We start from the raw sequence: 25972 nt of genomic DNA on the forward strand, positions 1-25972 counted from the left end.
AATGTATGCAAAATTGCTATTTTTTCTACCATATTAATATACAAAATATAAAACTATTGGTCATACCAAACTTAACATCAATAGAATAAAATACCTAACTGACACTAAAAGAAAATTTCAAAACAAAACTCACATATTTATCATGGGATTATTGAACTTTTTTTTTCAAGGAAAAAGGACAGTTTTTAAACAACTTCCATTTGTTGAATGCCACAGACTATTAAACTTAGTTATATCAAAACACTACACAGGGAAAAATAATATATCTATTTTATATACAAAGAAAATACTCTTACAGACCAATTTGCTGTAGTAACACAACTTTGAAGTACAGATAAAATTTACAGTCACACATCTAAACATGATATGACCAGACACGCCTCACTCTGTCTTAACAGGCATCCTTTACCAATCAAACCTCAAAGGTACATAGCCATTCTAAGTACATTTGCACATTAAATTTTTCTTTTCTGTATTCATTCCTGACTCCTATTTAAAGTTTGTTACTAGAGATGAAGAAAAGTTTTAAAAGAATGAAAGAAATGCAAGTTGTATCCCAAGCAGCAGTACAGGCCTGCTCAAGTGCTAAGCACAAGAGGGGTATCTGTCAAGTTCATCTTGACCCTGCCTGACACTATCTCCCTGATCTGAGTCCATCTGTTCTTGCCATCTTCACTCCCCTACTTCCTTTCTGTTCCAGGAGCATGTAAAAAATCAGGGCAAAGAGACTGGAGGAGCTTCAAGAACACCCTGAAAACATTGTCAAATAAGGGAACAGCTATCTGGTCCAATCCAACCAGGAAACATCTACAACACTAAGATGAATCCTTACAGGCTCATAAATAACAGAAAGCAGAATTATCCAAATATTGATTGCAAATTCAAATATATTTGAAGAATCACTCAAAAGAACTAATTTAAACATGTCCTTTAATCTGTCCTTATATACAAGACATTATAATTTACACGAGTCAACTTTGAAGTTGGAGGTACTTTTAATTCAAGCTTATATTTTAAGTCTTTAATTATGTTAATTCAGTTTCCAGCTTTGCTCTGTGGTTACCAATCCCTATCTGTTCAACTCTGATGCTAACGAATCTCAGTTTTCTGTTCCCAGCAACACCCAGCATTATTTTTCAAGTCCATAGACACTGACCTGACTTCTCTCCACATTTGGTTTATTTTATTTTATTTTATTTTTATTTTATTTTATTTGAGACAGGGTCTCCCTGTGGCCCCAGCTGGCCTGGAACTCACTGTGTAGACCAGGCTGGCCTTGAACTCACAGAGATCTGCCTGCCTCTTCTCTCCACTTTTGGGAATTTGGTAGTCTAGTTTGTATAACTAGTGTATTATTTTTGAAAAGGAACATGGAGTTCTTAATTAGCTTTGCTTTTAAGAGTCAAATAAGGATGACCTGAGTGTCTATCATCGGATGAGCGCTCGACGAGTGTGCAGCTGATATACACAACGGAGCTTAATTCAGACACAAAGAAAGGTCGTCTGCAGGGAAACGGTGGAATAGATCACAGGAAAGACACTAAGCCACACCCAGAAATTTCTGTCACATGGAACACACACATACATGCACACACACACACACACACACAGAATGTGACATGGAATTAGAAGGGTAACTTCCTTGGGGAAGGGAAAGGAAGGCCTAAGGCTGGGGAGGAAGAGAAGGTAAGTAAGCTGGGTAAAATGTCATTATGAAATCCACCACTTTGTACAACAAATGCCCACCAATAAAAATTAAACAAATTAATGATGGTTACTGGGTTTCTGTTTTTAAAGCCACCCAGGCATTTTTCCCCCCAACTTCTGCAAGTTAGAGATAATACTCTTTTAGCATAACAGTAAAGAAAATACAATTTTCTAGAAACTCAAACATACATGCTAAAAATTCTGTGTCCTTTCCCTAACAAGAAGATATTAGCTAAAAAAAAAACTGATCTAAAGAACAGTCTCATTCTTCAAAAAAAAAAAAAAACATTTTATTTATACGTGTGTGAGTGTACTGTCTGCATGTAGGTAGGTACACCCCTGTTGTGCAATGCCTTCAGAGGTCCAAAGAAGGCATCCGATCCCCCTGGAACTGGGCAAGTGCTTAGCCACCATGTGGGTGCTGGAAAATTGAACCCGGGTCCTCTGCAAGAGCAGCTAGTACTCTTAATCACTGAGCCATCTCTCCAGCCCCAAGAACAGGCTCATTCTTAAGCTCAGGTAAAAGTGCTATGAAGTCTGTGGCGGCTGGTCCCACAAGCTCACCCAACATCTAAAGGAAAAAAAAAAAAAAATGAGCCCAAAATAACTGTGTCAGGCATTGTGCTAACGTAGGAGATGCCACAGGAAATATTTTAGTATATTTTAGTACCCTCTCCAACAGGTTCACACTCTGATATAGGAGATAAAGTTAACAGACAATTATAATTCAGTGTTGTGAGGGACATCTCAGAGATAAATAAGCATGGGGTGTTAGGGAAATATAGAGGAGAGGGTTTAGTAAGACCTGGAAAGAGAGGAAGTCCAGGTTCTCAGCAGAACTTCCCAGAGGAAATGAGCTCAAAGGGATGAAGTGAGGAACACCTGGCCAGCGTCCGTCAGGGTAGCTGTGACAACCAAGGCAGGCAACAGCATGTGTTGAGAGGTCACAGAAAAAGTTGGGTCCTTACGCATCGCTGGTGGGAATATAAAAGGGTTAGTAAGAGCTTAGGGAAATGTTTTAACACGGCTGAGGAGACAGGTCAGGCAGCAAAGCTCAAGTCTTGCAAGCATGAGGACCCAAACACATGCACAGATGCACACATATCCACACAAGTGTACCTGCACACAAAGGAGCCTGCAATAAAAAATACAAAAACAAAATAGTTTGGCAGCTCCTCAAAATACCTACCATAGAATTATCACAGAACAGTTTCACTCCTCGGTATGCATCCAAGACAGCTGAACATTAGATCTACACAAAATTTGTGTAAGAATGTTTACAGCAGCATATTTAAAACAGTTAAAAAGTGCGGAATGTGGTGGTGCACAACTTTAATCCCAACACTCAGGAGGCAGAGGCAGGCGGATCTCTGTGAGTTCAAGGCCAGCCTGGTCTACATAGCGAGTTCCTGGCCAGCTGGGGCTACAGGGAGACCCTGTCTAAAAATGACCAAAAATAAAATAAAATAAATAAGCAAATAAATAAAACAGTTAAAAAGTGAGGCCAACTTGGGCTGGACAGATGAGATAGCTCAGTGGTTCAGAGCACTGTTCTTTGCAGAGGATCTGGGTTCAATTCCCAGCACCCAAATGGAAGCTAACAACAGTCTGTAACTCCAGGTCCGGGGGATCCAATGCCTTCTTCTGCGGGGATGTTGTGGGGATTGCACACTTGGATGCGCTTGCATTCATGCTGAGAAAATACTCATAAAGTAAATTTAAAGAATGGTAAAGGAGGCTGAGAGGCTATCTTAGTAGCAGAGCATTTGTTTAGCAGAATTAAGGTCCTGGGTTCAATCTAGATGAATTGGAAGGCATATGAATTATCTCTTATAAGCAAAATCATAAAAGGAAGGAAGGCTTAGTAGATAAAAAACAGTAAAGGCAGGAGGAACAGTGTCATGGCTGGTGGATGACAAAGAGAAGGGCGGGATGACAAGATGGCTCAGAGGACAAAGGCAGTTAGCACCAAGTGTGAGGACTAGAGTTTGATCCCAGTACCAACAAGGCAGAAGGAAAGGAGAGACTCCTTCATGTCAGCCTGACACCCACCTGCACACAGAGGCACACACATGCTCCCCCGCTCAGCACACATACATATAAATAAATAGGATAATTTTTAAGAGAGGCAAACAGGGAAGAAGTGGGGGTACCAGAGCATTGGAAGAGAGGACCGGAGATGTAGCTCGTGTTCCACGAGTGACAAAACCATGGGGTGTACGTCCACTCAGCTACTCAGCAGACAGGGAGGGTGAGAGAGGGGACATCTACGGGCTTCTGCTCTGACTGGCTGAGCTGCGGCAAGACAGACAGCCTCGGCTGAATGGTGGATGAACAGCCCTTGAGAAGAAAAGGAGAACAGGAGAGCGTATACTTATTTTTAACCACTTGTTAGAAATTTCTCACACCCACTCTTTTCAAAATATTTTCCATGTTAAACACTAGAGAACAATTTACTTGGGCACAAAATGAAAGGGGGTGTCTTAGAAGAGATGTTTTCCCAGTCCAGTCCCTGGGATCCTTGAATTCTTAGAGTGTGAGCAAATCCAGACTTCCTGTTTCCTTCTAAAGCAATGTTTGCATCTCTTCCAAGGCTTCCCTGTTCGGTTCATGCACAGCCCCAGGCAGTGGGGGCTTCAATTTGCTTTCCTCTTACTTCTTGACATTATTTTGTCGACTGGGCCCTGTAAATATTAGAAGTGAATTTAAAGATACTTATGAAGATTTCCATAATATTAAAGGAAAGCAAATGGTTCTCCACATTCGCTGCAAAGTATATTTCTCCCTTTTTAAAAAAATGTTTCATAATTATTTTTATCAACATTAAGCATCCAGAAATCTGGGCTGAGTGTGCAACTCAGCTGTAGGTCACCGGCTTAACATGCATACAGCCCCAGGTCTGCGCTCCAGCAGTGTGTACACACACCCAAAAAAAATCTATTTGATTGGTTTTTAATTTCAAAACATGCTAATATTTTTAATTTTCATACTTCAGAAACTAGTTTACCTTTAAAGAAAAAGAATAAACTTTTACCTTCAGTTTATAACATTGATGACAAGTCTGTATCTGAAGGTCTCAAAACATCCAAATCAATATCTTGATCTCAACAAATAATGGACTGACTCTCTGGATTTCACCTGTAGAGAAAAGGCAGAGGTTTATCACGGCCTTGTGCAAATGAACGGCGCTACGAAATGACAACTGAACTGTGTCTATGTGTTGCTTCCCCCATCTGTACGCTAACTTTCTGCATCTTTGGTTACCTGAATATACTAAATACAAATTTCCTGAAGTGATTCATAACTTTGGCCATAGTTGTTCTGTTTTATCTTATAATCTCAGTGTGCCTAACTATAAATTATTGTACGTATGCACATATGTATAGGAAAAACACGTTTATCTACCTTGGTGCTATCTGTAGTTGCAGACAAAGGGTCATGGAATGTCTGGGTAAGGGCAACTACCCACCAAGGCTTTGAAAAGTACCTAAGTTTCTCATATGTACAAAATGGCAAGTGTGCACTCGCTAATACTTTATAAAGCTTCCTGTAGAGCAGAATTTCACACATAACTTCATTTATTTCTTATCCCAATGCCATTCCACACATAAAGATGTTAGAGGACCTAAGATGGGGTATGGTGGAGATCACCTATAATCCCAACAGTTAGAAGGCTGAAGTGGGAAGACTGCAAGTTCAAGGCCAGCCTAGGCTTCATCGCCAGACCCTGCCTAAAAATAATAATAAGGAGAAGCTAGTAAATGACAAAGTGAGACTTTGTTGTGTCCAGGGACTCTGGACTCTGAGGTGTTAATGACTGCATATACCATCCTGATACTGTTGGTAAGACTAAATCTTGAAACCTAGGGAGTATAAAGACTCCTAAGAGAATGATTCCAATTCTACAGTTAGTGCTTCTGAAAATATTAAAGGTGTCCCCAAATCCAGCATGCTAGCTAGTCAGGGTTACGTAGTAGAATGACATGGGATGTGGGGAGGAAACTGGGGAGTTTAGGAAGAGTGTCAATCAGTGGGTGTATGCAGGGATGTCTCTGAAATTCTCCTATGCCTAAGCTTCCTCAACTACATGGACACAAATGTGCTAATGATTCCAAAACTCTTCATTACTAAAAAAAGAAAACACATCCTCCATGTTTCCCTGTCTGATTAGTCACACACTGCCCGTTCTGGTTGGCTCTGGTTGGAAACTGTACTCGCCGCTGGTGGTTGCCTTTCGTTCTACACGTTGTTAATGCTGGTGCATCCTTGGCAATGTAGCATTTTTTAGGGCAACAGATAATACAATCTGTCCCTGCATCTTTTTCTAAGAAAGGGGGAGAGAATAAATTAACAGCAACGCATAATGCTTAATGCTCGATAAAAGTGAAATGTGATGTCTCGTTGACTTGACTGGAAGCCATTTGGGGACAGAAGAGGTTGGAGAGCAAGACAAATGGTGATAGGACGCCAAGTGCCTAAGGCTACCTAAGAATAAACCTCTACAGGGATGAAAGGGCTCCATAGTGAGAACTTTAAAACACGAAGGAAAGACTGAGGAAGACATCAAAGATAAAAAAAAATTTTCATGCCCAGGGCTTGGAAGAGCTAACATTGTGAAAACGGCTGTGCTGCTGGAAACTCAGCAGACTCACCACAACCACCATAAAACCCCAGGAACTCGCATTCCTCACCAAAAGAAAAGAAACAACAAAGATTTTCATTCATACAGAAATGCAGGAAACCCTGAAGAGCCAAGACAAGCCAGAGCAAAAAGCGCAGCATCATGGGTATCGCTACACCTGATTTCAAGTTTTACCTCGCAGCATAGTAAAAAAAAAAAAAAAAAAGTATTGGCTCAAACTAGATGGATAGATCAATGGGCTAGAACAGAGAGTCTGGAAACAAATCCACATACCTACAGCCACCTAATTTTTGACAAAGGTGTCAAAAACATACATTGAGCTGTGTGTGCACGCCTTTAATCCCAGCACTCGGGAGGCAGAGGCAGGCTGATCTCTGTGAGTTCAAGGCCAGCCTGGTCTATAGAGTTCCAGGCCAACCACAGCTACATAGTGAGACCCTGTATCAGAAAACAAACAAACAAGAACAACACATATATTGGAGAAATGAGAGTGTCTTCAACACGTAGGAGGCATGGACATCCGTGTGTAGAGAATGAAACTTGATCCCTCTCCCTCATTCTGTGCAGAAATGAACTCCAGATGGATCAGAGACCTGAATGTTTGGCTTGAAAGTCTGAGGATTTCTGAAAAGGACTCCAATGACTCAGGAAATAATTGCAACAATTGACAAGCAGCAGTACATAACATTAGAAAGCTGCTATGCAGAAAAGGAAAGAATTAACCACGTGAAGAGACAGCCTGCAGAATGGGAAAGTAACTTTTCCGAGTAAACATCTGACAGAAGATTCACACCTAGGAGATGCAAAGAAATCTAGTAAATGACAAAGCAATCTAATAGGTAAGCAAATATAACGAACAAATTGTCAATAAAAACATGAAAAATGTTCAACATTCTTAGCCACTACGGAAATGCAAAATCAAATTTATATTGAGATTTCACCTCACCCCAGTCAGAATAGGTATTATTGAAATAACAGACCACAGCAAAAGCTGACTAGGATGCATGGGATAGAAGTGTGGGGGTGCTGATCCACTGCTGAGGGGCACAGAAACAGGCACACCCACTACAAAAATCAGTATGGAAGTCCGTCACAAAACTAAAAATAGATCTTCCATATGACACAGCTGCACGGCTCCTGTGAATATGCCCAAAAGAACCAAAGTCAGCACATCACAGAGAAACGCACCTATCCACATTTACTGCTGTACTATTTGCAATAGCCAAGATACAGAATCAGCCCAGGAGCCCATCAACAGACGAATGGGTAAAGAAAATGTGTTATATCTATACAATGCGGTTCGAGTCAACTGTAAAGAACAGAACTGTGTGATCCACAGGGAAATGGAGAGGATGGGAGGTCATCATTTGAAGCAAAATAAGCTTAACTTTAAAGTCAAATATTGCATATTTTGTGTAGAATCTACATTGTATATGAAAGCAAAAGGGTACAATCGGAGAAGAGAGGGTGGGGTAGTAGGAGAGGGCCACAAAAGTGGGGTGAATATGGTCAAAGTAGGGTACACTTGAATGAAAATGGCATTACAAAACCCATCACTGTGCAATGAATATATGCTAACAAAAAAATTTTTAAAACCAAAACAAAGAATGTACAGTGCTTAGCTCTATGGATGTCTACGTGCAATGTGTCTGGAGCTTGACTGGGGCTCTGCTGGGGATGAGCGGCAAGCTGGAGAGCCTGTGACAGGTGGGAGGATGCTGAGCACACTGGGGTTTCAGCCCCCAGTAGCCATACAGCTCTGTCCTTCAAGGGCAGTCCGTGTCTGTGGACTCCATTTAAGTTATGCAAGTATCAACCTTTGTAAATATGCAAAGACCCTGAGTGAGCCTGTGACTCGAAACCATCCTGATTGTCTGACTCTCCAATCTTTTTCTTCCCCATTTGATTCTGTCACTTCTCCTGTTCCTCCTGACCAACTGAAACATACACCTTTCTCCTCATACAACAGTAAAGAAATGGTAAGGCACGCCTGGGGCTGGGGATTGGCTGTGAGGATAAGAGCAGCATTTTCAGAATAAATACACGGTGTTAATACCCAACATCGATGACACTGCTGTCTTCCTATCATCACAGCATGAGGGGGGATCACACTACTGAATGCAGTTTCTCTTAACCAGTCTCTCTCGCATTTACTCTACATAAATTATAGATTTTGCAGCAGAAACATCGATAATCACATGAAATAATAGCAGTATAGCAGCTCCATTACCCCACATGCCCGTCTAAGTACTTTCACTGGGATTAGTCAGACAGTCCTCACAATCAACCACAGGATGGGTATTATTACTACCCGTTATTATTAACTATGTTTTATAGATGAGAAGTACAGAGGTTAGCTCCCTCCCTCAAAGTTGCACTGGTAAGTGGTGAAGGTGGGACTGGAGTCCAGGCAGCCTGACTCCAGAATATTCACTAACGATTCCATTAATCGTCAATGCCTTACCATCAATAGGATAACAATGATGCTGCTAAGGTGCCCTGAGGCTCTGGTTACTTCTTCGAATTTGAATGAATTTCATATACAACCATAGCACATATCCAGGAAAGTCCTAATGTCATGAAACTATACCACTTCCCTTATAACACTTTCATTGAAAAAAAAGAATCCAAATCTAAGAATCTGGTTTAATGATGATACCCTACAGGTTCTTACCAAATAAAATCTAAAATTAAATAAAATCCAGGAACCATTCCTTTAAACACTATGGAACAAAATAAAAACTGAAAGCTAAGCATTCCTGTACTAATAATTTTTATTTTCTTTCAAAAGAATTTTAAGAGCCAGGCATGGTGGTACATGCCTATAATCCCAGCATGCAGAAAGGAGAGGAAGTTTTACATCTTTACATCAGCGCAAGTTCCAAGCCAGCCTGGCCTACATCACAAGTTCCAGGCTAGCCAGTGATACTTATACTTAGTTAGACTGGATAGACAGATGACTGATGATAGATGATAGATAGATAGATAGATAGATAGATAGATAGATAGATAGATAGATGATAGATATATACGTGCCTATAATCCCAGCATGAAGAAGGGAGAGGAATTTTTACATCTTTCCATCAGCGAAAGTTCAAAGCCAGCCTGGCCTACATCACAAGTTCCAGGCTAGCCAGTGATACTTACACTTAGTTAGACTGGATAGACAGATGACTGATGATAGATGATAGATAGACAGATAGATAGATAGACAGACAGACGATAGACAGATAGATGATAGAGAGATAATAGGTACGTAGATAGATGACAGATTGATAGATAATAGACAGATAGATGATAGATGATAGATAGACAGACAGACAGACAGGCAGACAGACAGAGAGATATACAGAGTGAGATAAAGCTCCATAGTAGAGCCCTTGGCTAGCATACATGAGGCCCTGGGTTCGTGTGTGTGTGTGTGTGTGTGTGTGTGTGTGTGTGTTTCAGTTTTACGAATTTGGTATGTAACAATTCTTCAAGACAGATAACAGAAATTCTACTACTGACTTACTAAACATCCCAATCCATATATAATTTAAAAAATATTTGGGGCTGGAGAGCTGGATCAGCAGTTAAGGGTGCTGGCCACTCTCACAGAGGGCCTGGGTTTGGTTCCCAGCATCCACATAGCCCTGTCAGTAACTCCAGTTCCAGGGGATCCATTGCCCTCTTCTGACCTCTGCAGGCACTGCACTGACATGCATGCTCTTACATACATGCAGGCAGTACATTCATAAAAATCATAAATAAAATATTATTTTAAAGTGTTCATATATAATCCAGGCATGGTGGTGCATGCCTCTAATCCCAGAACTCAAGAGGCAGAGGAGGCAGACTGAGTTCAAGGGCTGCCTGATCTAAATAGTGAGTTCCAGGCCAGCCAGGACTACATGGTAAGAAGACCCTGTCTCAAAAAAAATCCATATATATGAATTTTAAATAAGATAGAGCATTTTTTGAAACAGTCCAAGAATTCTCATGTATTCTCCACTCAGGGACTCCATTCAGTGTGGCCTGGTTCCATCAGCAGGTGTTATTTCCAGTCAAAGAACCACTCCATGATCACTCTGTGCACTAGTTGAGACCTCTCTCTTCAGTCTCCCTGGATACGGGACAAAATCCTTGATTTTCATCAGCCTCACATCATGAAAAATCACAGCCTATCTTGCAGCCTGACCCTGGCCTGGGGTTGCGGGTACTTTTTCATGAAGGTCGGAAGATGACTCTTCTGAAGGATGCTGCCCTCTCCTCCCCGCATCTAACAAGGGACACCTGGGGTCAGGCTATCCCATCAATGATCATAGGACCATTCTTTGTTAGAGTAAGTTTATAGCTTTCCAAGTCATTCCAGGGAAGCCCCGTGCTTTCCCCTGCAGATGGATACTTTCTGATTGGACCACCGTCCTCATTCTCATGCAAAGTTTACTCGATGGTTTTTAGCACCCACGGGTGGTCCCCACCCTGGGTTACACACCCCATGACTGGTAAATGACAGCCTCTAATTCGAGAATTCATACTGTTTACCAGACAACATTCTCTTTTAAAGAACCTACTCTTTTAATCATTCATGCGTCTATCTATATCACAGCAAACTTGGGGACTCCAAGTCTATAACTACTGTTCAGACTGCCCTAGTCTTTGCAAGAGACTGAGGAGGACCCCTTTAGACCAACAGCTCTGACATCCTGGCATACCCCAAGATTCCTTGAGAACGTCTCTACATTCTGGCACAACCAGGGTCACCTTGTATCTTGCCTGCCCAGCCATAAAACTATGGTTTCTTTCATTTTTTTTCCAAAGAGCTGACTTTCTTTCAGCAAAGAGCAGTGTTGAGGGTAAGATCTAGATAGTTAGTGTGCTTCTCTTTACTGGGCTGTCAATGCTGGTGATCTCAGGGAGTGGAGTTAGTGAATGTGGGGGTTATATGCTCGTATGTGTTCACAGATAAACACAAGCTTTAGCATTCATCTCTATATTGAAACACACATGAAATTCCTACATATTGAAACTCATACATTCCCAATGAGGCCTCACGCATCAGTCCACAACAAAGATTTGTTTCATTTCTCTCCTTGTTTTAAGGAATCTGGCTCCCATTACTGTCCATCAGGCCTCCCTTCTCCAGAACTGCCTGATGGCTGATACTAAACAATTAAGGAATAAAGGAAGGAAGCAAGCAAGAAAGTAAATGAAGGAAGGAAGGAAACAGGAAGAAACACAGGCTGCATTGAATTCCAAGATCAGTAATCTAGTTATCAGTAAACATGATCCAGACCACAAACTGAACAGACCAACACAGCAGCTCATCCCCTGGTCATAGCAGATGAAGACTTTCAGTGTATAGAAGACACACAGTGACTTTCATAATTTGCTCCAGAAAGAATTTTGAGGGGCCGGGGAGCTGGGTCAATGGGCAAGAGCTCCTGCTGTTCAAGCATGAAGACCCGAATTTAGATCCTCAATATCCATGTAAAAAAATCAGGGATGGGCATGCGTTCCTGTACCCTAGTGCTAGGGGGACAGAAACAAGCCCACTGGCCAGTCAACATTACTGAAAAAATGGCGAAGTCCAGATTCAGTGAGACTGTGTCTCAAGGGGTTAAGGCACAAACTGACAGAACAGATAGCCAGCACTCTTCCTGGCCTCCACACATTTATAGACTGATACACACACACACACACACACACACATACAACCTACAACACACATATATCCAACACACACATCACACATGCATACATTACATCACACATATACCACACACACACCATATACACACATACACCACTTACACAACATACATCTACATACCATACAGCACACATGTATACACACAAACCACACACTCACACAAATAAATTGAAAAAAAAAATGATATTGATACATACGAGCATATTCTTGAAAGGATGGAGATAGAGTTCAAATGCCTAGCATGTATGAAGCCCTGGGTTCAATAGTGTGTATGTGTGTGTGTGTGTGTACAACTTTGAGAATTAAGTATACATAACTTCTTCAAAATAGATAAAAGAAATCCTAGTACCTACTTACAGAATATCCCTTTCTTTTTTATATTTAAAAAAGTATTTTATTCCATTTTACTGGGGGGGGGTGTTGAACATCACAGAGCATGTGGAAGTCAGAGGGGTACCTCTGTGGAACAAGTTCTCTCCTTCCTCCTTTATGTGGGTTCTAGGGATTGAATTCAGGTCACCAGGCTTGAGTGGTCAGTACCTGCTGAACCATCTTCTCCACTCCATCCCACCCCTTTCTAGAAAAGATGGATGACATCAGGTCTAAAAAGGCCACAGACCTTGCTCAAGACCAAACTTCACCAGCAGCAAAGCACATGGAATCTCTGACTCCGCAGTGTTCCAGATTACGATGCCACGTTCAACTTCAGAAATGTTCTAAGAAACGTCCTCCCACTACAAGCCAACCTATCACACAGAAACCTGCACATCCACACTTACTACAGCACTTTTCCCAACAGCTATATGGAACCAACCTAGGGTGCCATCAACACAAGAATAGGTAAAGTAACTGAACAAAAGTTTTCAGCCATAAGGACCAATAAAGGTATATCATTGGCAGGAAAATTTATACAACTGGAAATCCTCATATTAAAAGAATTAAGTCAGTCTCAGAAAGACAATATCAAAAGTTTTCTCTCATCCTAAATTTTATATAAAATCACATATACATCACATGCACATACATGTGCACATGTGTGTGACATGAAATTAGAAATGAAATTGTCTTGGGAACAAGGGACTAATGGTGGAGGGGAGCAATGAAGGGGCTATGGGAAATATGGTTAGATACATGCTTATGTACATAGTTCTTACTGAAATCTAGAACTATGTACAATGAACATACACCAATGAGAATAAAAACTAACCCACTCAAATATGTACACTGAGACACATGCATGCCACAGCATGAGAAAAATGTTTACGTATGAATGCAGCAAGTCTGTCCTGACAACCAGAGGAAATACTTGTGCCCATGAAGACATTAACCAAACACTCAAACGCTTAGCTACAGAAATTGTTACCACAACTAGAACCTCTTCTTGCTTTGGTAATTCTGCCATTTCTCAAGTCACCTTGATTACCATCAATCAACAGAGAAACCGAGGTAGAAGAATATGTAAAAAGGCATACAACCACCCACTTGAGCACACTGGGAACACCAAGACTGACTCTTGTGGGATGTACGGCACAAGTATAAGTGGCTCTGTTTTCCCGGATGTAAATCATTTGTTTAGCACGTGGTTAAACTGACCTTTTACAGCACGGCTTCTATTCCGGCATCAGGTTAAGAGGATCATTCAAATACTCAGGTCCTTCTGCTCTGCCGCCTACCCAGATGAAGACAGCATCTCTTGAGGTGAAGTTGTCACAGTAGGCTTTGTGTTCAAAGTGTAAGTTCCCACCCTACACCAGCATTTCCACGCTGGGCAGTCTTCAGTGGGTTATTCAACTCCTCAAGGCCTGCAGTCCCCATCCAGAGCACAGAGGTGATGACAACTGCCACTCACATCTGGTGAATTAAATAATGAAAAGTATAAACAGACTCCACACCTCAGCGAGCACCCCATTATATGAATGGTCATCCCCCGATGACCACCACCCTCTTCCTGTTTTGGCCATTACTATTTCCACGATCAGAGTGATTGATGTACGTGTACTACCTTGAGCCATCGCCACAGCTCCCAGAGTCACCGTTACTGACTTTAGTCCTCAAAGCCCCCTGAGATGCGTGACACCAGCAGGACATGAGAGCTGCTGGAAATGTGTTGGGGCTGTTGCTACAGAGGACATGCTAAGGTCTCTCCAAAACTCCTAGGTTGAAATCCTAACCCACGAAAGTGCTGGTATTTGGGGGTGGGGCCTCAGGGAGGTGATTAAGTCATGATGGGAGAACCTCCCTGAGATTGGTGCTTTATATAAGGGACCCAAAGAGCACGCCTACTCATTTGCAACTATATTCGGAAACAGGAAGTTGGCAGTCTACAAGCCCTGCAGAATCCCCACCAGAAGTGGACCATGCTGAACCCTCATCTTACCCTCTGGCTCCTGAAGAGTCCAAAATACATGTCTGTTGTGAAAAAACTAGTACAAAAAGTATAAGGTACTTGGACATAGCTTCCCGATTAGGCTCCACATACATGGGAGCTCACTTTATATTTGCATGGAACGCTTAGACAACACTTAAACCATTGTTTAGAAGAATGTCCAGAAGGGTGTATCTCACATAATCACTGAGGATGACCCCAGTTTCCTGCTCACTCAACACCCCCAATCAACTCCTAAGGCCCCATACCCAGGATATCAGATATGGTCAGTTTACCTAGACACCATGGTATAAGAGACAAGTTTCATCCTGCAAAATGTTGTGTTTTGATCACAGAAGCTAATTAAGGTGAAATTTCAAAATAGACATTAAAAAAAATAATTGTCACCAGGCATGGAGGCACACGCCTTTAATCCCAGCATTTGGGAGGCAGAGGCAGGCATATCTCTGTGAGTTCGAGGCCAGCCTGGTCTCCATAGTGAATCCAGGCCATCTGGGGCTACAGGGAGACTCTGTCTCAAAAAGACAAAAAATTAATTAATTGATTAAGTAATTAATTATTAAAATAAAATAGTAATAATTGTCCATTTAGCATGATGTTGCTGGTGGATCTCTCAACTCTCACACAAAAGGCTTCTTTCTACAGCAAATAGACCCACAACTGGTCAACCTGACAAAAATAAGAGACTGTGGAGTGTTTGGGCCTAAATAGGACGCCTACATCATACCTTCTCCCAAGCCTCAGGGTCATTGTGGAAGAGGAGACAGAAAGGTTGTAAGAGCCAGAGGTGGTGGGCGACAAGGAAACAGAGTTTCCCAAATGCAACAGCATAGATGCACAGATGAACCCTGAGTGCATGTGATTACACCCTCAAGCCCAAGATAGACAAAATGTAGCACGTGGTGGGTGGGTGAGGGCAAGACACTCCAGTCCTAACTGAGGAACCACTGGCAATTAACTACTGAGAGGGAGTAGGTTTTCATTAAGGGTGTGATGCCTGGTTGGTTGACCTGGCTCCAGGGTACAGACCCACACCCAAGAGCGCTTGGGAAACACACATTAGACTCAATAGGCCTTAAAAGAACAGAGAACATGATGTCTTGGGGGTGGGGGGGCAAGGACATGGGGTGGGTCTGAGAGGAGGTGGGTGTGGGTATTGTGGGGGGAAATCTTAACATCAAAATACAGTGTATGGAATTCTCAGAGAATCCAAAGAAGTATAATTAATAAATACAGACATATATAAACAATGGTGTGCAAGGGGGAAAATTGGTAAAACTCTCTAAAGATACAAAATATATTAGGGAATAAAGAGCTTTAGGCAGGTTAACAAAGGTGGGGTCTGTATTCAGAAACACCTGATTCCTGGTAAGTCAAGCTTTGTCTTATTGTTTAAGGCTTAGTTTTTAAACTGCTTTTCTTCCCCTTTCCAAAAAGTGTGTGTGTGTGGTATGTGTGTGGTGTGTGTAGTGTGTGTGGTGTGTGTGTGCGTGGTGTGTGTAGTGTGTGTGGTGTGTGTGGTGTGTGTAGTGGGTGTGTGTGTGTGGTGTGTGTGTGGTGTGTGTGTGGTGTGTGTATGGTGGGTGTATGGTGTGTAGTGTGTGTGTGGTGTGTTTGTGTGTTGTGTGTGTGGTGTGTGTATGGTGTGTGTATGGTGTGTAGTGTGTGTGTGGTGTGTTTGTGTGTTGTGTGTGTGGTGTGTGTATGGTGTGTGTATGGTGTGTAGTGTGTGTGTGGTATGTTTGTGTGTTGTGTGTGTGGTGTGTGTGTGGTGTGTATGTGGTATGTGTGGTGTGTTTGTGTGTGTGGTGTGTGTGTGTGTTGTGTGGTGTGTGTGGTGTGTTTGTGTGTGTGGTGTGGTGTGGTGTGTGTGTGTGTGTGTGTGTGTGTGTGTCTATCATTCAATGAAATACCAGGTGCACTGGCTTTCTCCTTTAAAAAAGAAAAACCTGCTGTTACTCATGGGCTTTGGTCTAGCCTGTCAAGGAGGAATTAAAATCTCTTTAAAGAAAAGCTTTGCTTTCCATGTGTCCTACCAACATGAGCAGGATCAGCTTACACAAGGGGCCAGAGATAAGGGACCTAAGGGAGGTCAGAAGGCAGCAGCCCCCAGAAAAACCTGCACCTTCTTACTCCCCCTTCCCTCACGCCTCATGCTCCTTTATAAGAAATGGTATAACCTGTCAAACGGAAAAGAGCTGTTTCCTTGTCTTTATTAAGGGCTGCACTACATGCTTACCTCAATTCCTCAGGAACAAATATCTTCCACCAATTTCTAAAGACTTCTCCATTTGTCTCCAAAATCCATGGGGAAAAAACCCACATCACTTTACCCCATTTCTAGGCCTCTGGTTTTATCTGATCCAAAGGCACAGAGCTTGCAGAGCAAAAACTGTTGGGGTTATTTTAAAATAATGCATCAAATATTAGCTGAAAATTGGTTATAAATGGGGCCACTTAAGCCTCCGTGGAAAGGAATTGCAGAGACTTGGGACTGAAATTGCAGGAAGCCAAAAAGAAAATGAGGAAAAGATGACTGACGGGTTCAGTGCCATTATCTCCGAGAATACTAAGGACAGTCGGGCTTTGGAGGAAAAGAATTACACGTGTGGCCTTGAGAACACAGCCAGACTATGAAGTCGGCTTGGTTTGACTTCCTGTGGAGCCGGACGTGGGGCAGGCTGAATTCTTCATTCCCCCGAAAAGAGGAGGAAGACATTTCAAATAAGCAGTTTTGAGTCCCTCTGAACATGTGGAGCTGCGAGTTACATCTCCATAAAGAATGCACATCCTGTAACTCTCGCAAAAACGATCCATCTTCAGCAGCTGGGGTGGGAAACAGAGTGAGCCTAGAGGACTCCGTAACCTCAGAACACTGAAGAATGGACATTAAAAACCTACTGGGCCGCCTCAGCCTTTCTGTTTATCCTCTGAGACTGCACGAACAGGAAGTCCCGAGCCATTAAGGAGACTCAGTGCAACGTCCTGAAACCCTTCCTCACACTGTCTACATCTGGGAAAGGACCCTGGACCCCATGAATCTAACCAATGCAAACTCTCCCGGAGGGTGGATTTACTGAGAGACTGCTTTAGACTACTGGTTTGTAGGTGGCTTATCTTGGGACACCTTTACTAAATTTAAACTACTGATGATTCCAAAAAGATTTTGTTGACAAGAATTATGTCAAGTAATATTAGCCCTAAAAATTGTTTAACATGTTTAATTCCTTAAAAATAAATAATTTAGGCTGGGCATGGTAGTGCACGGCTTTAATCCCAGCACTCAGGAGGCAGAGGCAGGCAGATCTCTGTGAGTTCAAGGCCAGCCTGGTCTACATAGTAAGTTCAAAGAGTGCTGCTCTTGCAGAGGATCTGGGTTCAGTTCCCAGCACCCACATCAGGCAGCTCACCACTGCCTAAATTCCAGTTCCAGGAAATCCAATGCCTCCTCTGGCTTCCACTCCATGAGCACTTAGCACATACATGGTGCACGTACAGATAAGCAAGCACACACACACACATAAATTTCAAAAAATTTAAAATAATGCATAACGCATTACACACATAACTAATATTTTACAAACATAATAATTAGATTTTCTCAGAACATTGAGTTATTAGAAGAGTATTTTCTATTGTTGGAAATTTTAAGTGTCTGGCTTCGGGCCGGGCACAGTGGTGCACACCTTTAATCCCAGCACTCGGGAGGCAGAGGCAGGCGGATCTCTGTGAGTTCAAGGCCAGCCTGGTCTACATAGTGAGTTCCAGGACAGCTGGGGCTACAAGGAGACCCTGTCTCAAGAAGATAAAAAAAGAGAGAGAGAGAGAGAGAGAGAGAGAGAGAGAGAAAAAATAAACTGGAACTCTGCATTGGACACTTGACTGCTATGAAAAAGTGCCCACGTTTCAGTAACAACCACCATACCTCAAGTCAAAAATCCAGATCTGAAAATGACTTAGAACAAATTAGCCAGAATCATTCATAACTGACATCTTGCCTTTCCTGGATTCTAGCTCCTCTATAATCCACCTGTTAGTCCCAACTGCTACAAGGAGACTTTTGACGTTTTTGTCATTAGATGCTGTGGTGGTTGTGACGGTTGGTTTTAATAGTCAACTTGACACAACTTAGAATCTCCTGGGAAGAGCGTCTCAGTGAGGGACTGTCTAGATCAGGTTGGCATGTGGGCATGTCTGTGGGAGATGGTCTTGACGGCCTTGACGGATGTGGGAAGACCCAGCCTGAAAGTGGGTGGCACCATTTCCTGGCTGGAGCCCTGGATTGCTTAAGTGTGGCGAAAGCAGCTGTGCAGTCATTTCTGTCTGCTCCTGACTGTGTGAGTGATGTGACCAGCTGCTGTAAGTTCCTAACACCATGAGTTCCCTGCTCGGATAGACCACCACCTGGAACTGTGAGCATTCCTTAAAATAAACGATTTCTCCCCTAAGTCACATTTTATTGAGGTATTTAACACAGCAACCAAAAAGAAACTAAGACAGACATTACCTATTCATCTTCATCCTCAAATGTCAGCAGGGGTCTTGTCACGCTCACTGTCTACGGGATCCCTAGCACCCAAAGCCAGAGCCTGTCTGCTCTTTAAAGCTCAAAAACTACTTGAATGACTTCTATTTGTATCTGCATAGCATAGCACTGAGTACTCCATGGGCAGATGTGACCCAAGGTGTGTCACACTAAGAAAAGGAATGTGGAACAGTCTGGTGTTCAACAGGTGAGGGGGGAAGAAACAGATGAACTGCACGTATTTAAAATCAGAGTTAGTAGTAACCACATAATTCACAATTATGTTTTTAGTGAAAATGTGATGCCCTTTGGAAATTCCACATTCAAATTTAAAGCCTATTTTTAATTCAATGAACTGTAGCTGTGGTTATAACAGAACCTAATTCCTGATTTAAGAGGCAATTTGAGTGAGCTTTCTCCTAATGCATCGAAAATCGAAATTCTGGCAACTATTGGGCAAGAACTGATTCTCAAACATATTTACTTCCATACACGCATGTCTATGTGTGAGAGTTGCATATATCACGGGAGCACACCAATGAGATGCTCACTGGCCTTTGCCACAGCTAGAGTGGGGTTACTGTTCTTCCTGTGACACTGAGAGAGAAGAACAAGATTCAGAGGAGGAGGCATTTAGGGCTTGGTCCCCAAGTGGGAGGCTGGCTCCGAGTGGCAGGCTGGCTCCCAGGAGTGGCTTGATATGGCACACAGTCTGATCATGTGTTTTACAGGTTATGGTTTTTTTTCTCCTTACTATTTAGGGAGAGACGGTGTGCCTCCTTGATGAGCAGAAGTGACTGTCCATATGACAGAATTGATTATCTGTTCAGGATGGCTTATGCTGCAGGACTATGAAAAAATTGCAGGTGGCCTTGGTTACCAGGGAACCATCTGTCATCCTGAGCTATTGACATGTTTTTTATGTAGTATAGTCTCAAATCACTAAGTTTACTTATTCATCCATGAAAACTAAAATTTGGAGTCCTACCTAAGGGAAAGGATGGGGATTTAACCTGAGAAGTCTGCTGTCCCTATTCCCCCCACAACATCACATTTCCAAGCTAGGTGGGAGGAGCTGGCTGGGGTCCATCTATCACTGTCTTTCAACTGATAACCGAGAGCTGTGAATCCTGGGGATTGGGGAAAGCCATTTAAACTCTTTTCACAGTTTTAATTTACGATTGGCCAAGAACAAATAAATACTACAGTAAATATTTATTTTTCTTCTACAATGTGCTTGTCACCAAGTTGCAGTTAGAATCAATTCCAGCCTGGTCCCTGGAGCTTAAAAATTATTAAGTACACACTAACACTCTTGGACTAGAACAGAGAGTCAAGTAATGATACAAAGCACCAAGAGTGTGAATCTTCTAGAAATGGGTAGAAATGCCACCCTCAAGACTGTGACTTCCCCACCCATAACCAGCCTCTAGGGTGGACAGTCCACTTGCTAATGACCACACAGCCATGATTTTTAAGCACATATACTGGATTCTAGATGAGGCAGTGAATTCTGTTTATTGGCTTTTCTTTCCTAATATAAAAATTCTGTCTGTACCTAATTTAATGAATTTTGTGGCCCCTCTGATCCATAGCTCCTCTCCTAAGTCCATGCGGGTGCAATCCTGCTGTTTTTGGCCTGCTTTATAAAACCAGCAGCCATTCCCTAAGACTCTCTAATATTCAAGCAATGAACAAATAAGCCCTTCCCTGAAGAGCGTCTCTTCCCTCCCTTGTACTCCAATATTTGGGTCGTTTCATAGGTCTTCAGAATCTTCCTCAAGCAGAATGCTTATCAAGTAGATACTTGGGCACAGAGTGCTAAAATAAATTGCCAAAGGGGGTGGAATGAACATATCAACACTACCAATACTAAAGCATTTTTATTTTCTTTTTCTTCATTATTGTCTCAAAATATGTAGTCTGTGCGGTTGCCCATTATCCCGTTGGTAAAACATACTAAAATCCACAGGTATTATGTGCACAGATGTATGTATCTCTATGCACCTGCAGGTGTAGGGTATGCGTGCGTGTGTGTGTGTGTGTGTGTGTGTCTGTGTGTGTGTATTCATATGGAGACCACAGATCAACTTCACTGTCATCCCTCAGGCACAGTCCACTTTGTTTTTTGAGACAAGGCCTATCTCTGGACTCAGCAAGCAGCCCAGGGACCCTCCTGTGTCTGCCCTCCCCAGTGGAGAGCACAGGAATTACAACTGCATCACCACAGCCAGCTTTCTAATGTCTGGGGCTTGAACTCAGGTCCTCATGCTTATAAGATATTTTACTGACTGATCCATCCCCCCCCCACGTCCATGTAGATTTTTTTCAAGATTAATTTTTATTATTTTTAAGAATGCATGTGTGGAGGGGATAGGTGCGTGGGAGTGCAGGTGCCCTCAGAGGCCAGAAGAAGGCACTGGATTCCCAGGAGCTGAAGTTACAGGTTGTTGTGAGCCACCAGACATGGGTGCTGGGAGCCAAACTCAGGTCCTCTGACAGAGCAAGAAGTGCTCTTAACCCCTGAGCCATCTCTCCAGCCCCCCATGTAGATCCTTCTAAGGGATAAAGGAAGAGTATCACTGGCTAACAGAAACAATCAGTGACAACGGTCTCCCACTCCGTCTTGCTTTGGACTTCACTTACTTATACCTATGTCTGGCACAAGTTCCAAGAGTTTCCAATTTACACACTCGTATTCAGCATGACACACATGTTGGACAAAATCAATAAAAAGACTAAAGAAATCAGAACCCATGAGGCCCCAACAGATCAATATCATACTATTTGTATATTCAAAAAAATAGTAGACGAGGGAAAGGAAAAAACGGGAAGAGAAAGGGGTCGCAAAGCTCCGCGGGCCGCCACATTTAGCAGGAAATTGGAATCAGAGGGAGGAGGGAGAGGAGGCCTGGCTAAGTGCACGCTTCGGTATGGGTTTTCAATGTGAGGCACTCGTTTGTGGAGTCAGGAGGGCAGGAAGGAGCAGTTAGGAGGACATCTGTCCCAGGCTGGGGATGTTCTGCACGGTGCCCTTCTTAGTTACCTCTCAAGTCTTCATGGACACCAAGGCTTGACATCCCAGCTTTGGAATCTCAAATCTGCCATCTTTTCAGTTCCTGCTAGTTCTGCTCCAGTGGATATAACAGTTATGCACTGTGCATGCGCCCCGGAGTATCCCCTCCTGCTCCCTGCCTTCCGCTCTCTCCACCCACAGCCCCGCCTGGCATCTTACCTCATTGGCATGGGCCAGCTTCTGGAAATAGTCTGCTCTGGGTCAGTGATCTTCCAGCTAAAATTCTAAAGCTTGGGCTGGAGTCAGTTCTGAGACATTGGTGGTCTGCGTTGGTCTCAGTCAACTTGATGCTTTGCCCCTTCATCCCACTAAGGTGGAGGCTGCCTTTCCTGACAAACACACACGTTTACAAAACAGGGACCTCAGAGGTACGATCTCACAGGGCTGACAATTCAGCAAGGCTATAACCACAGGTATGGCACCTTGCCTGGCATTTAGAAAGCCATCACTACAGGCGAGAAGGAAGCTAGCTGCATCTACTTTCGGGTTCCTTTCCAAGACTGCTTCTATCTTCTCTTTCCCTTTCTTGAAAGCCCTTTTGTGGAAGACTGTCCTCCAGACATGATAGGGCTATTGCCCTCTTGATCTGTCCACAGCTGCAATTCCCAGCAGGAGACCAGCACAAGATTGGGCCCATTAAGGTCCATCATAGAGGTGGGGAAGGGCTTCATGAGGTCTTACCCCTCCCAAATACAGGCAGTTAACAGTTGCTGAGGGAGGGGCTCAAGCGGCCCCTCCTCTCCAGAAGGGTATACAGGTAGTTAATAGTTGCTAATAATAGGGAGGGGCTTACAAGGCCCTGTTCCTCCCTGAGCGTACGTGCTTAATGGTGGCTAAGGAAGAGACATTCTCTTCAGTGCTGTGGCAGCTCCTAAGTTACACTCCACCATTCCCATAAGTAACCCCACACCCAGGCTCCTGTAAATCACCCCAGTTAAACTCATTGGTTCTCCAAATTAGACTTGGGTAGAATCATTTCTTTGTCACTGTCACCCTATCTGAGTGAACAGATGTTTATTTACGTTTCCCCAGGGAATGTCCAACAATTTCAACTCTGCAACAAAGCCCTTTTTAATCTACCCTCCATTTTCTTCCTGGAAGCAGGATTCAGGACCAGTTTTTCTCGATGCCTTATTGACCTGAACAAAAGTTAGTTCTATTTCTATATGAAAGGAGAATCACCTTTCTTCAGTGTTAGCAAAATTGATTATCCACTTCCTCATCCTGTGAGTGGGTCAGCAAATCCCCTAATCTAAATTCTGACCTTTCAAACTGCCCTCAAATGCTCCTTTCTTGTCACCTCCATCTTCCTAAATATTCATCTCCCTGTCTAGAGATAAATTCATACAGACACAATTTATTCACTAAAATTGCAGCAAAGTCACCTGGAGACATTAATTACAATGTTGACACCAGCTGGCTGTTGTAGATTAAATACAATCATATAAGTAAAATGTAAAAACTATCCTGGGTGAAAGTACATGACATGGATGAGGCATTTTTATATTAAGACTACAGAAAAAATTTCCAATAGCTCGATCAAGAATTTCTGATAAAAGTCGGGCATGGTGGTACATGCCTTTAATGCCAGGATTTGGGAGGCAGAGGCAGGTGGATCTCTGTGAGATGGAGGCCAGCATAGTCTACATAGTGAGTTCCAGGTTGGATGGGGCTAAATGGAGACTCTGTCTCAAGAAAAAAAAAAAAAAAAAGAGAGAGTGAGTTTCTGAAAAACTCAAGGCAGACACCAGGATGACCGACACATGCCATTTCAGATTATTAGAAAACAGCATCTCGGATGAGAACATGTCAGATTAGGCTGGTTGATTTTTTTTAATGCCCTTCAACTTCTACTTCAATAAAATGGATGAGATTAGATCAGCCATCTCAACAGAGGGCTAAAATGACCAAGAAAGAAAACAATTGTTAAAATAGCCTCTGCTTGCAGGCATCAGAGGACTGTCAAGCTCTGCAACTTTAAGGGTCAGGACCTTAGAGAGCTGACATTTGACCTGTCTTTAACCCATTTACTGATTCCACTGCAGACAGTGGAAAAACTCAGCAACTGAACAAGGTTTATTTCAGTCTCATAGGGCTGGCTACACAGGCAAAAATTAAAGTTCACGGCCTTCTAAGGGAAAGGGGTCCTGGTAACAACCCAGGCTTTCAGCGGGGTACCCAAGGGGTAAACCAAAGGAGACTGTGAGCCCAAGCCAGAAACTGAGCAGGCCTCAGGAAAGCCGAAGGGCATCTTGGGAAGAGTTAACCCCTGCCTGGTTCAAAGTGTCCCTCTAGGAAGGAAAATACCATCAGCCAGAGCTAAATCTCAGCATTATATTTTTAATAAATAATTTGATTATTTATTAAATAAATAATTCCCCAGCATTCATTAGAGTTAATTAACCATGCTTACAAAAATAAGAATGTGAGAGAGAGGGAGGGAGGGAGGGGGAGAGAGAAATAGGGAGAGAGAGAGATAGGGAGAGAGGTACTTAACATTAACAAGCACAGACACAGACCCACAGGGAATTGAGATATACTGGTTAACAAAAGTAAACTTCAGAATAACAACAGAAAATGTGCTTCAAAATCAGACAACCCCAAAATGTGAGGGTACAGAATGAGGTGAAGGCAAATTCTGTGATTTAAAACGTAATCACTGGTAGGAACATATTCAAAGGATGGGCATCTGCACATCATGTGCAGATGAAGTGATATAAAGTGAACCAGGTGACCTATCAGGAGGAAATAACCAGGCACTTGTGGAAGTCAGGATAACTTGCCAGAGTCCGTTCTCACTACCACCTGGGTCCCAGGGATTGAAGTGCATTTGTCAGGCTTGGTGACTCCTGTCTTTACCCACTGAGCCATCTTATCAGCCTTGAAACAGCTTTGCCCACAGGGAGAAGGATCCCAGAGGGAGGAAGAGAGAATGGGATTAACTCAATCTCCACAGAGACCATGGCAGACAACATACAAAAACCCATGAAGAAAATCAAGCCTGATTCAAGATGTGCTAAAAATCTTGAGTAATGTAAAGAACAAGGAAATTCACACTTAGATTATAATAAAACTGATGAAAGATAAAGATAAGTGAAATCTTAAAACTGTGGAAAAATGAAAGACAGAAGATATTCAAGGTACCCAAGCAGGAGTATTTATGGAACTGACTTTTTCTGAATTATACTATTAAGGTCAACACTCTCCAAGGGCACATGATAACCAGGATGCTTAACATTACCAATGATACCTTTAATGAACTAAAAGAAATTATGCTCCCAAATAGCCTTCAAACTAAAAGGTAAAGTATTTAAATACAATCAGAAAATGCTTACCACCCAATGACTGAAGAAACCAAGTGGGGACTCTTAGCAGCAGGAAAATAATCCCAGATAAAAACTTCTTGTCAGAGTGAAGAGACAGTCTACAGAAAAGTACTACCCGGGTGTACGTTCCATACAGTTAATATCCAGACCATGCAAGGAACTCAAAAGCCACGCTAGCTACAAGACTCCAGAGACAAAGGCGCCTGCCACCAGTTCTGAAGACCTGAATTTGATCCCTGGGACCCACGGGGTGGAAGGAGAGAACTGACAAGTTATCCGCTGACCTCCACATGCACACAATGGCCTGTATATCACAATGCACATATCATACACACACACTAAGAATAATGATAATAAATGAAATTCTAAATATTTAAAACCCAGTATAAGTTCCCTCAAGAAACATTTTTAATCATATATTACATAGTAATGTTTTCCTGTGACATCCCAGAGAATGTGTTAGTTTCTAGGGTCAAAGGGTGGGTCTTAACCAACATCTGCCCATGATGGAAGCTGTCTGGTTATCTCTCCTGTCTGCACACAACTGAATGGAAATGCGCCTTTCTTTTACAGGAAAAGTTCATGGAATGCCCAGTAGAGTCATTTGTTTTGTTT

The 25972-nt window shown here is 42.6% G+C and overlaps 1 long non-coding RNA gene across 4 annotated transcripts in view; it reads right to left on the reverse strand.

Annotated features, from left to right (window-relative positions):
• Positions 1-3739: 3739 nt before the first annotated feature.
• LOC108490483 overlaps positions 3740-25972 on the reverse strand; it is a 302288-nt gene continuing 280055 nt past the window's right edge. For 3 of the 4 annotated variants that reach the window (XR_003848460.1, XR_003848457.1, XR_003848459.1), the window contains 3 exons: positions 4742-4845; positions 4165-4391; positions 3740-4047 (listed from right to left, as the gene is read on the reverse strand). This is a non-coding gene — a long non-coding RNA (uncharacterized LOC108490483). Of the gene's footprint in view, positions 4048-4119; positions 4392-4741; positions 4846-25972 lie in introns of those variants that run through there. The other variant, XR_003848458.1, reaches the window with a different exon arrangement.

Source organism: Nannospalax galili, unplaced genomic scaffold, assembly GCF_000622305.1.
Source record: "Nannospalax galili isolate Female #2095 unplaced genomic scaffold, S.galili_v1.0 scaffold412, whole genome shotgun sequence".
In the NCBI taxonomy this organism is placed as follows: Eukaryota; Metazoa; Chordata; class Mammalia; order Rodentia; family Spalacidae; genus Nannospalax; species Nannospalax galili.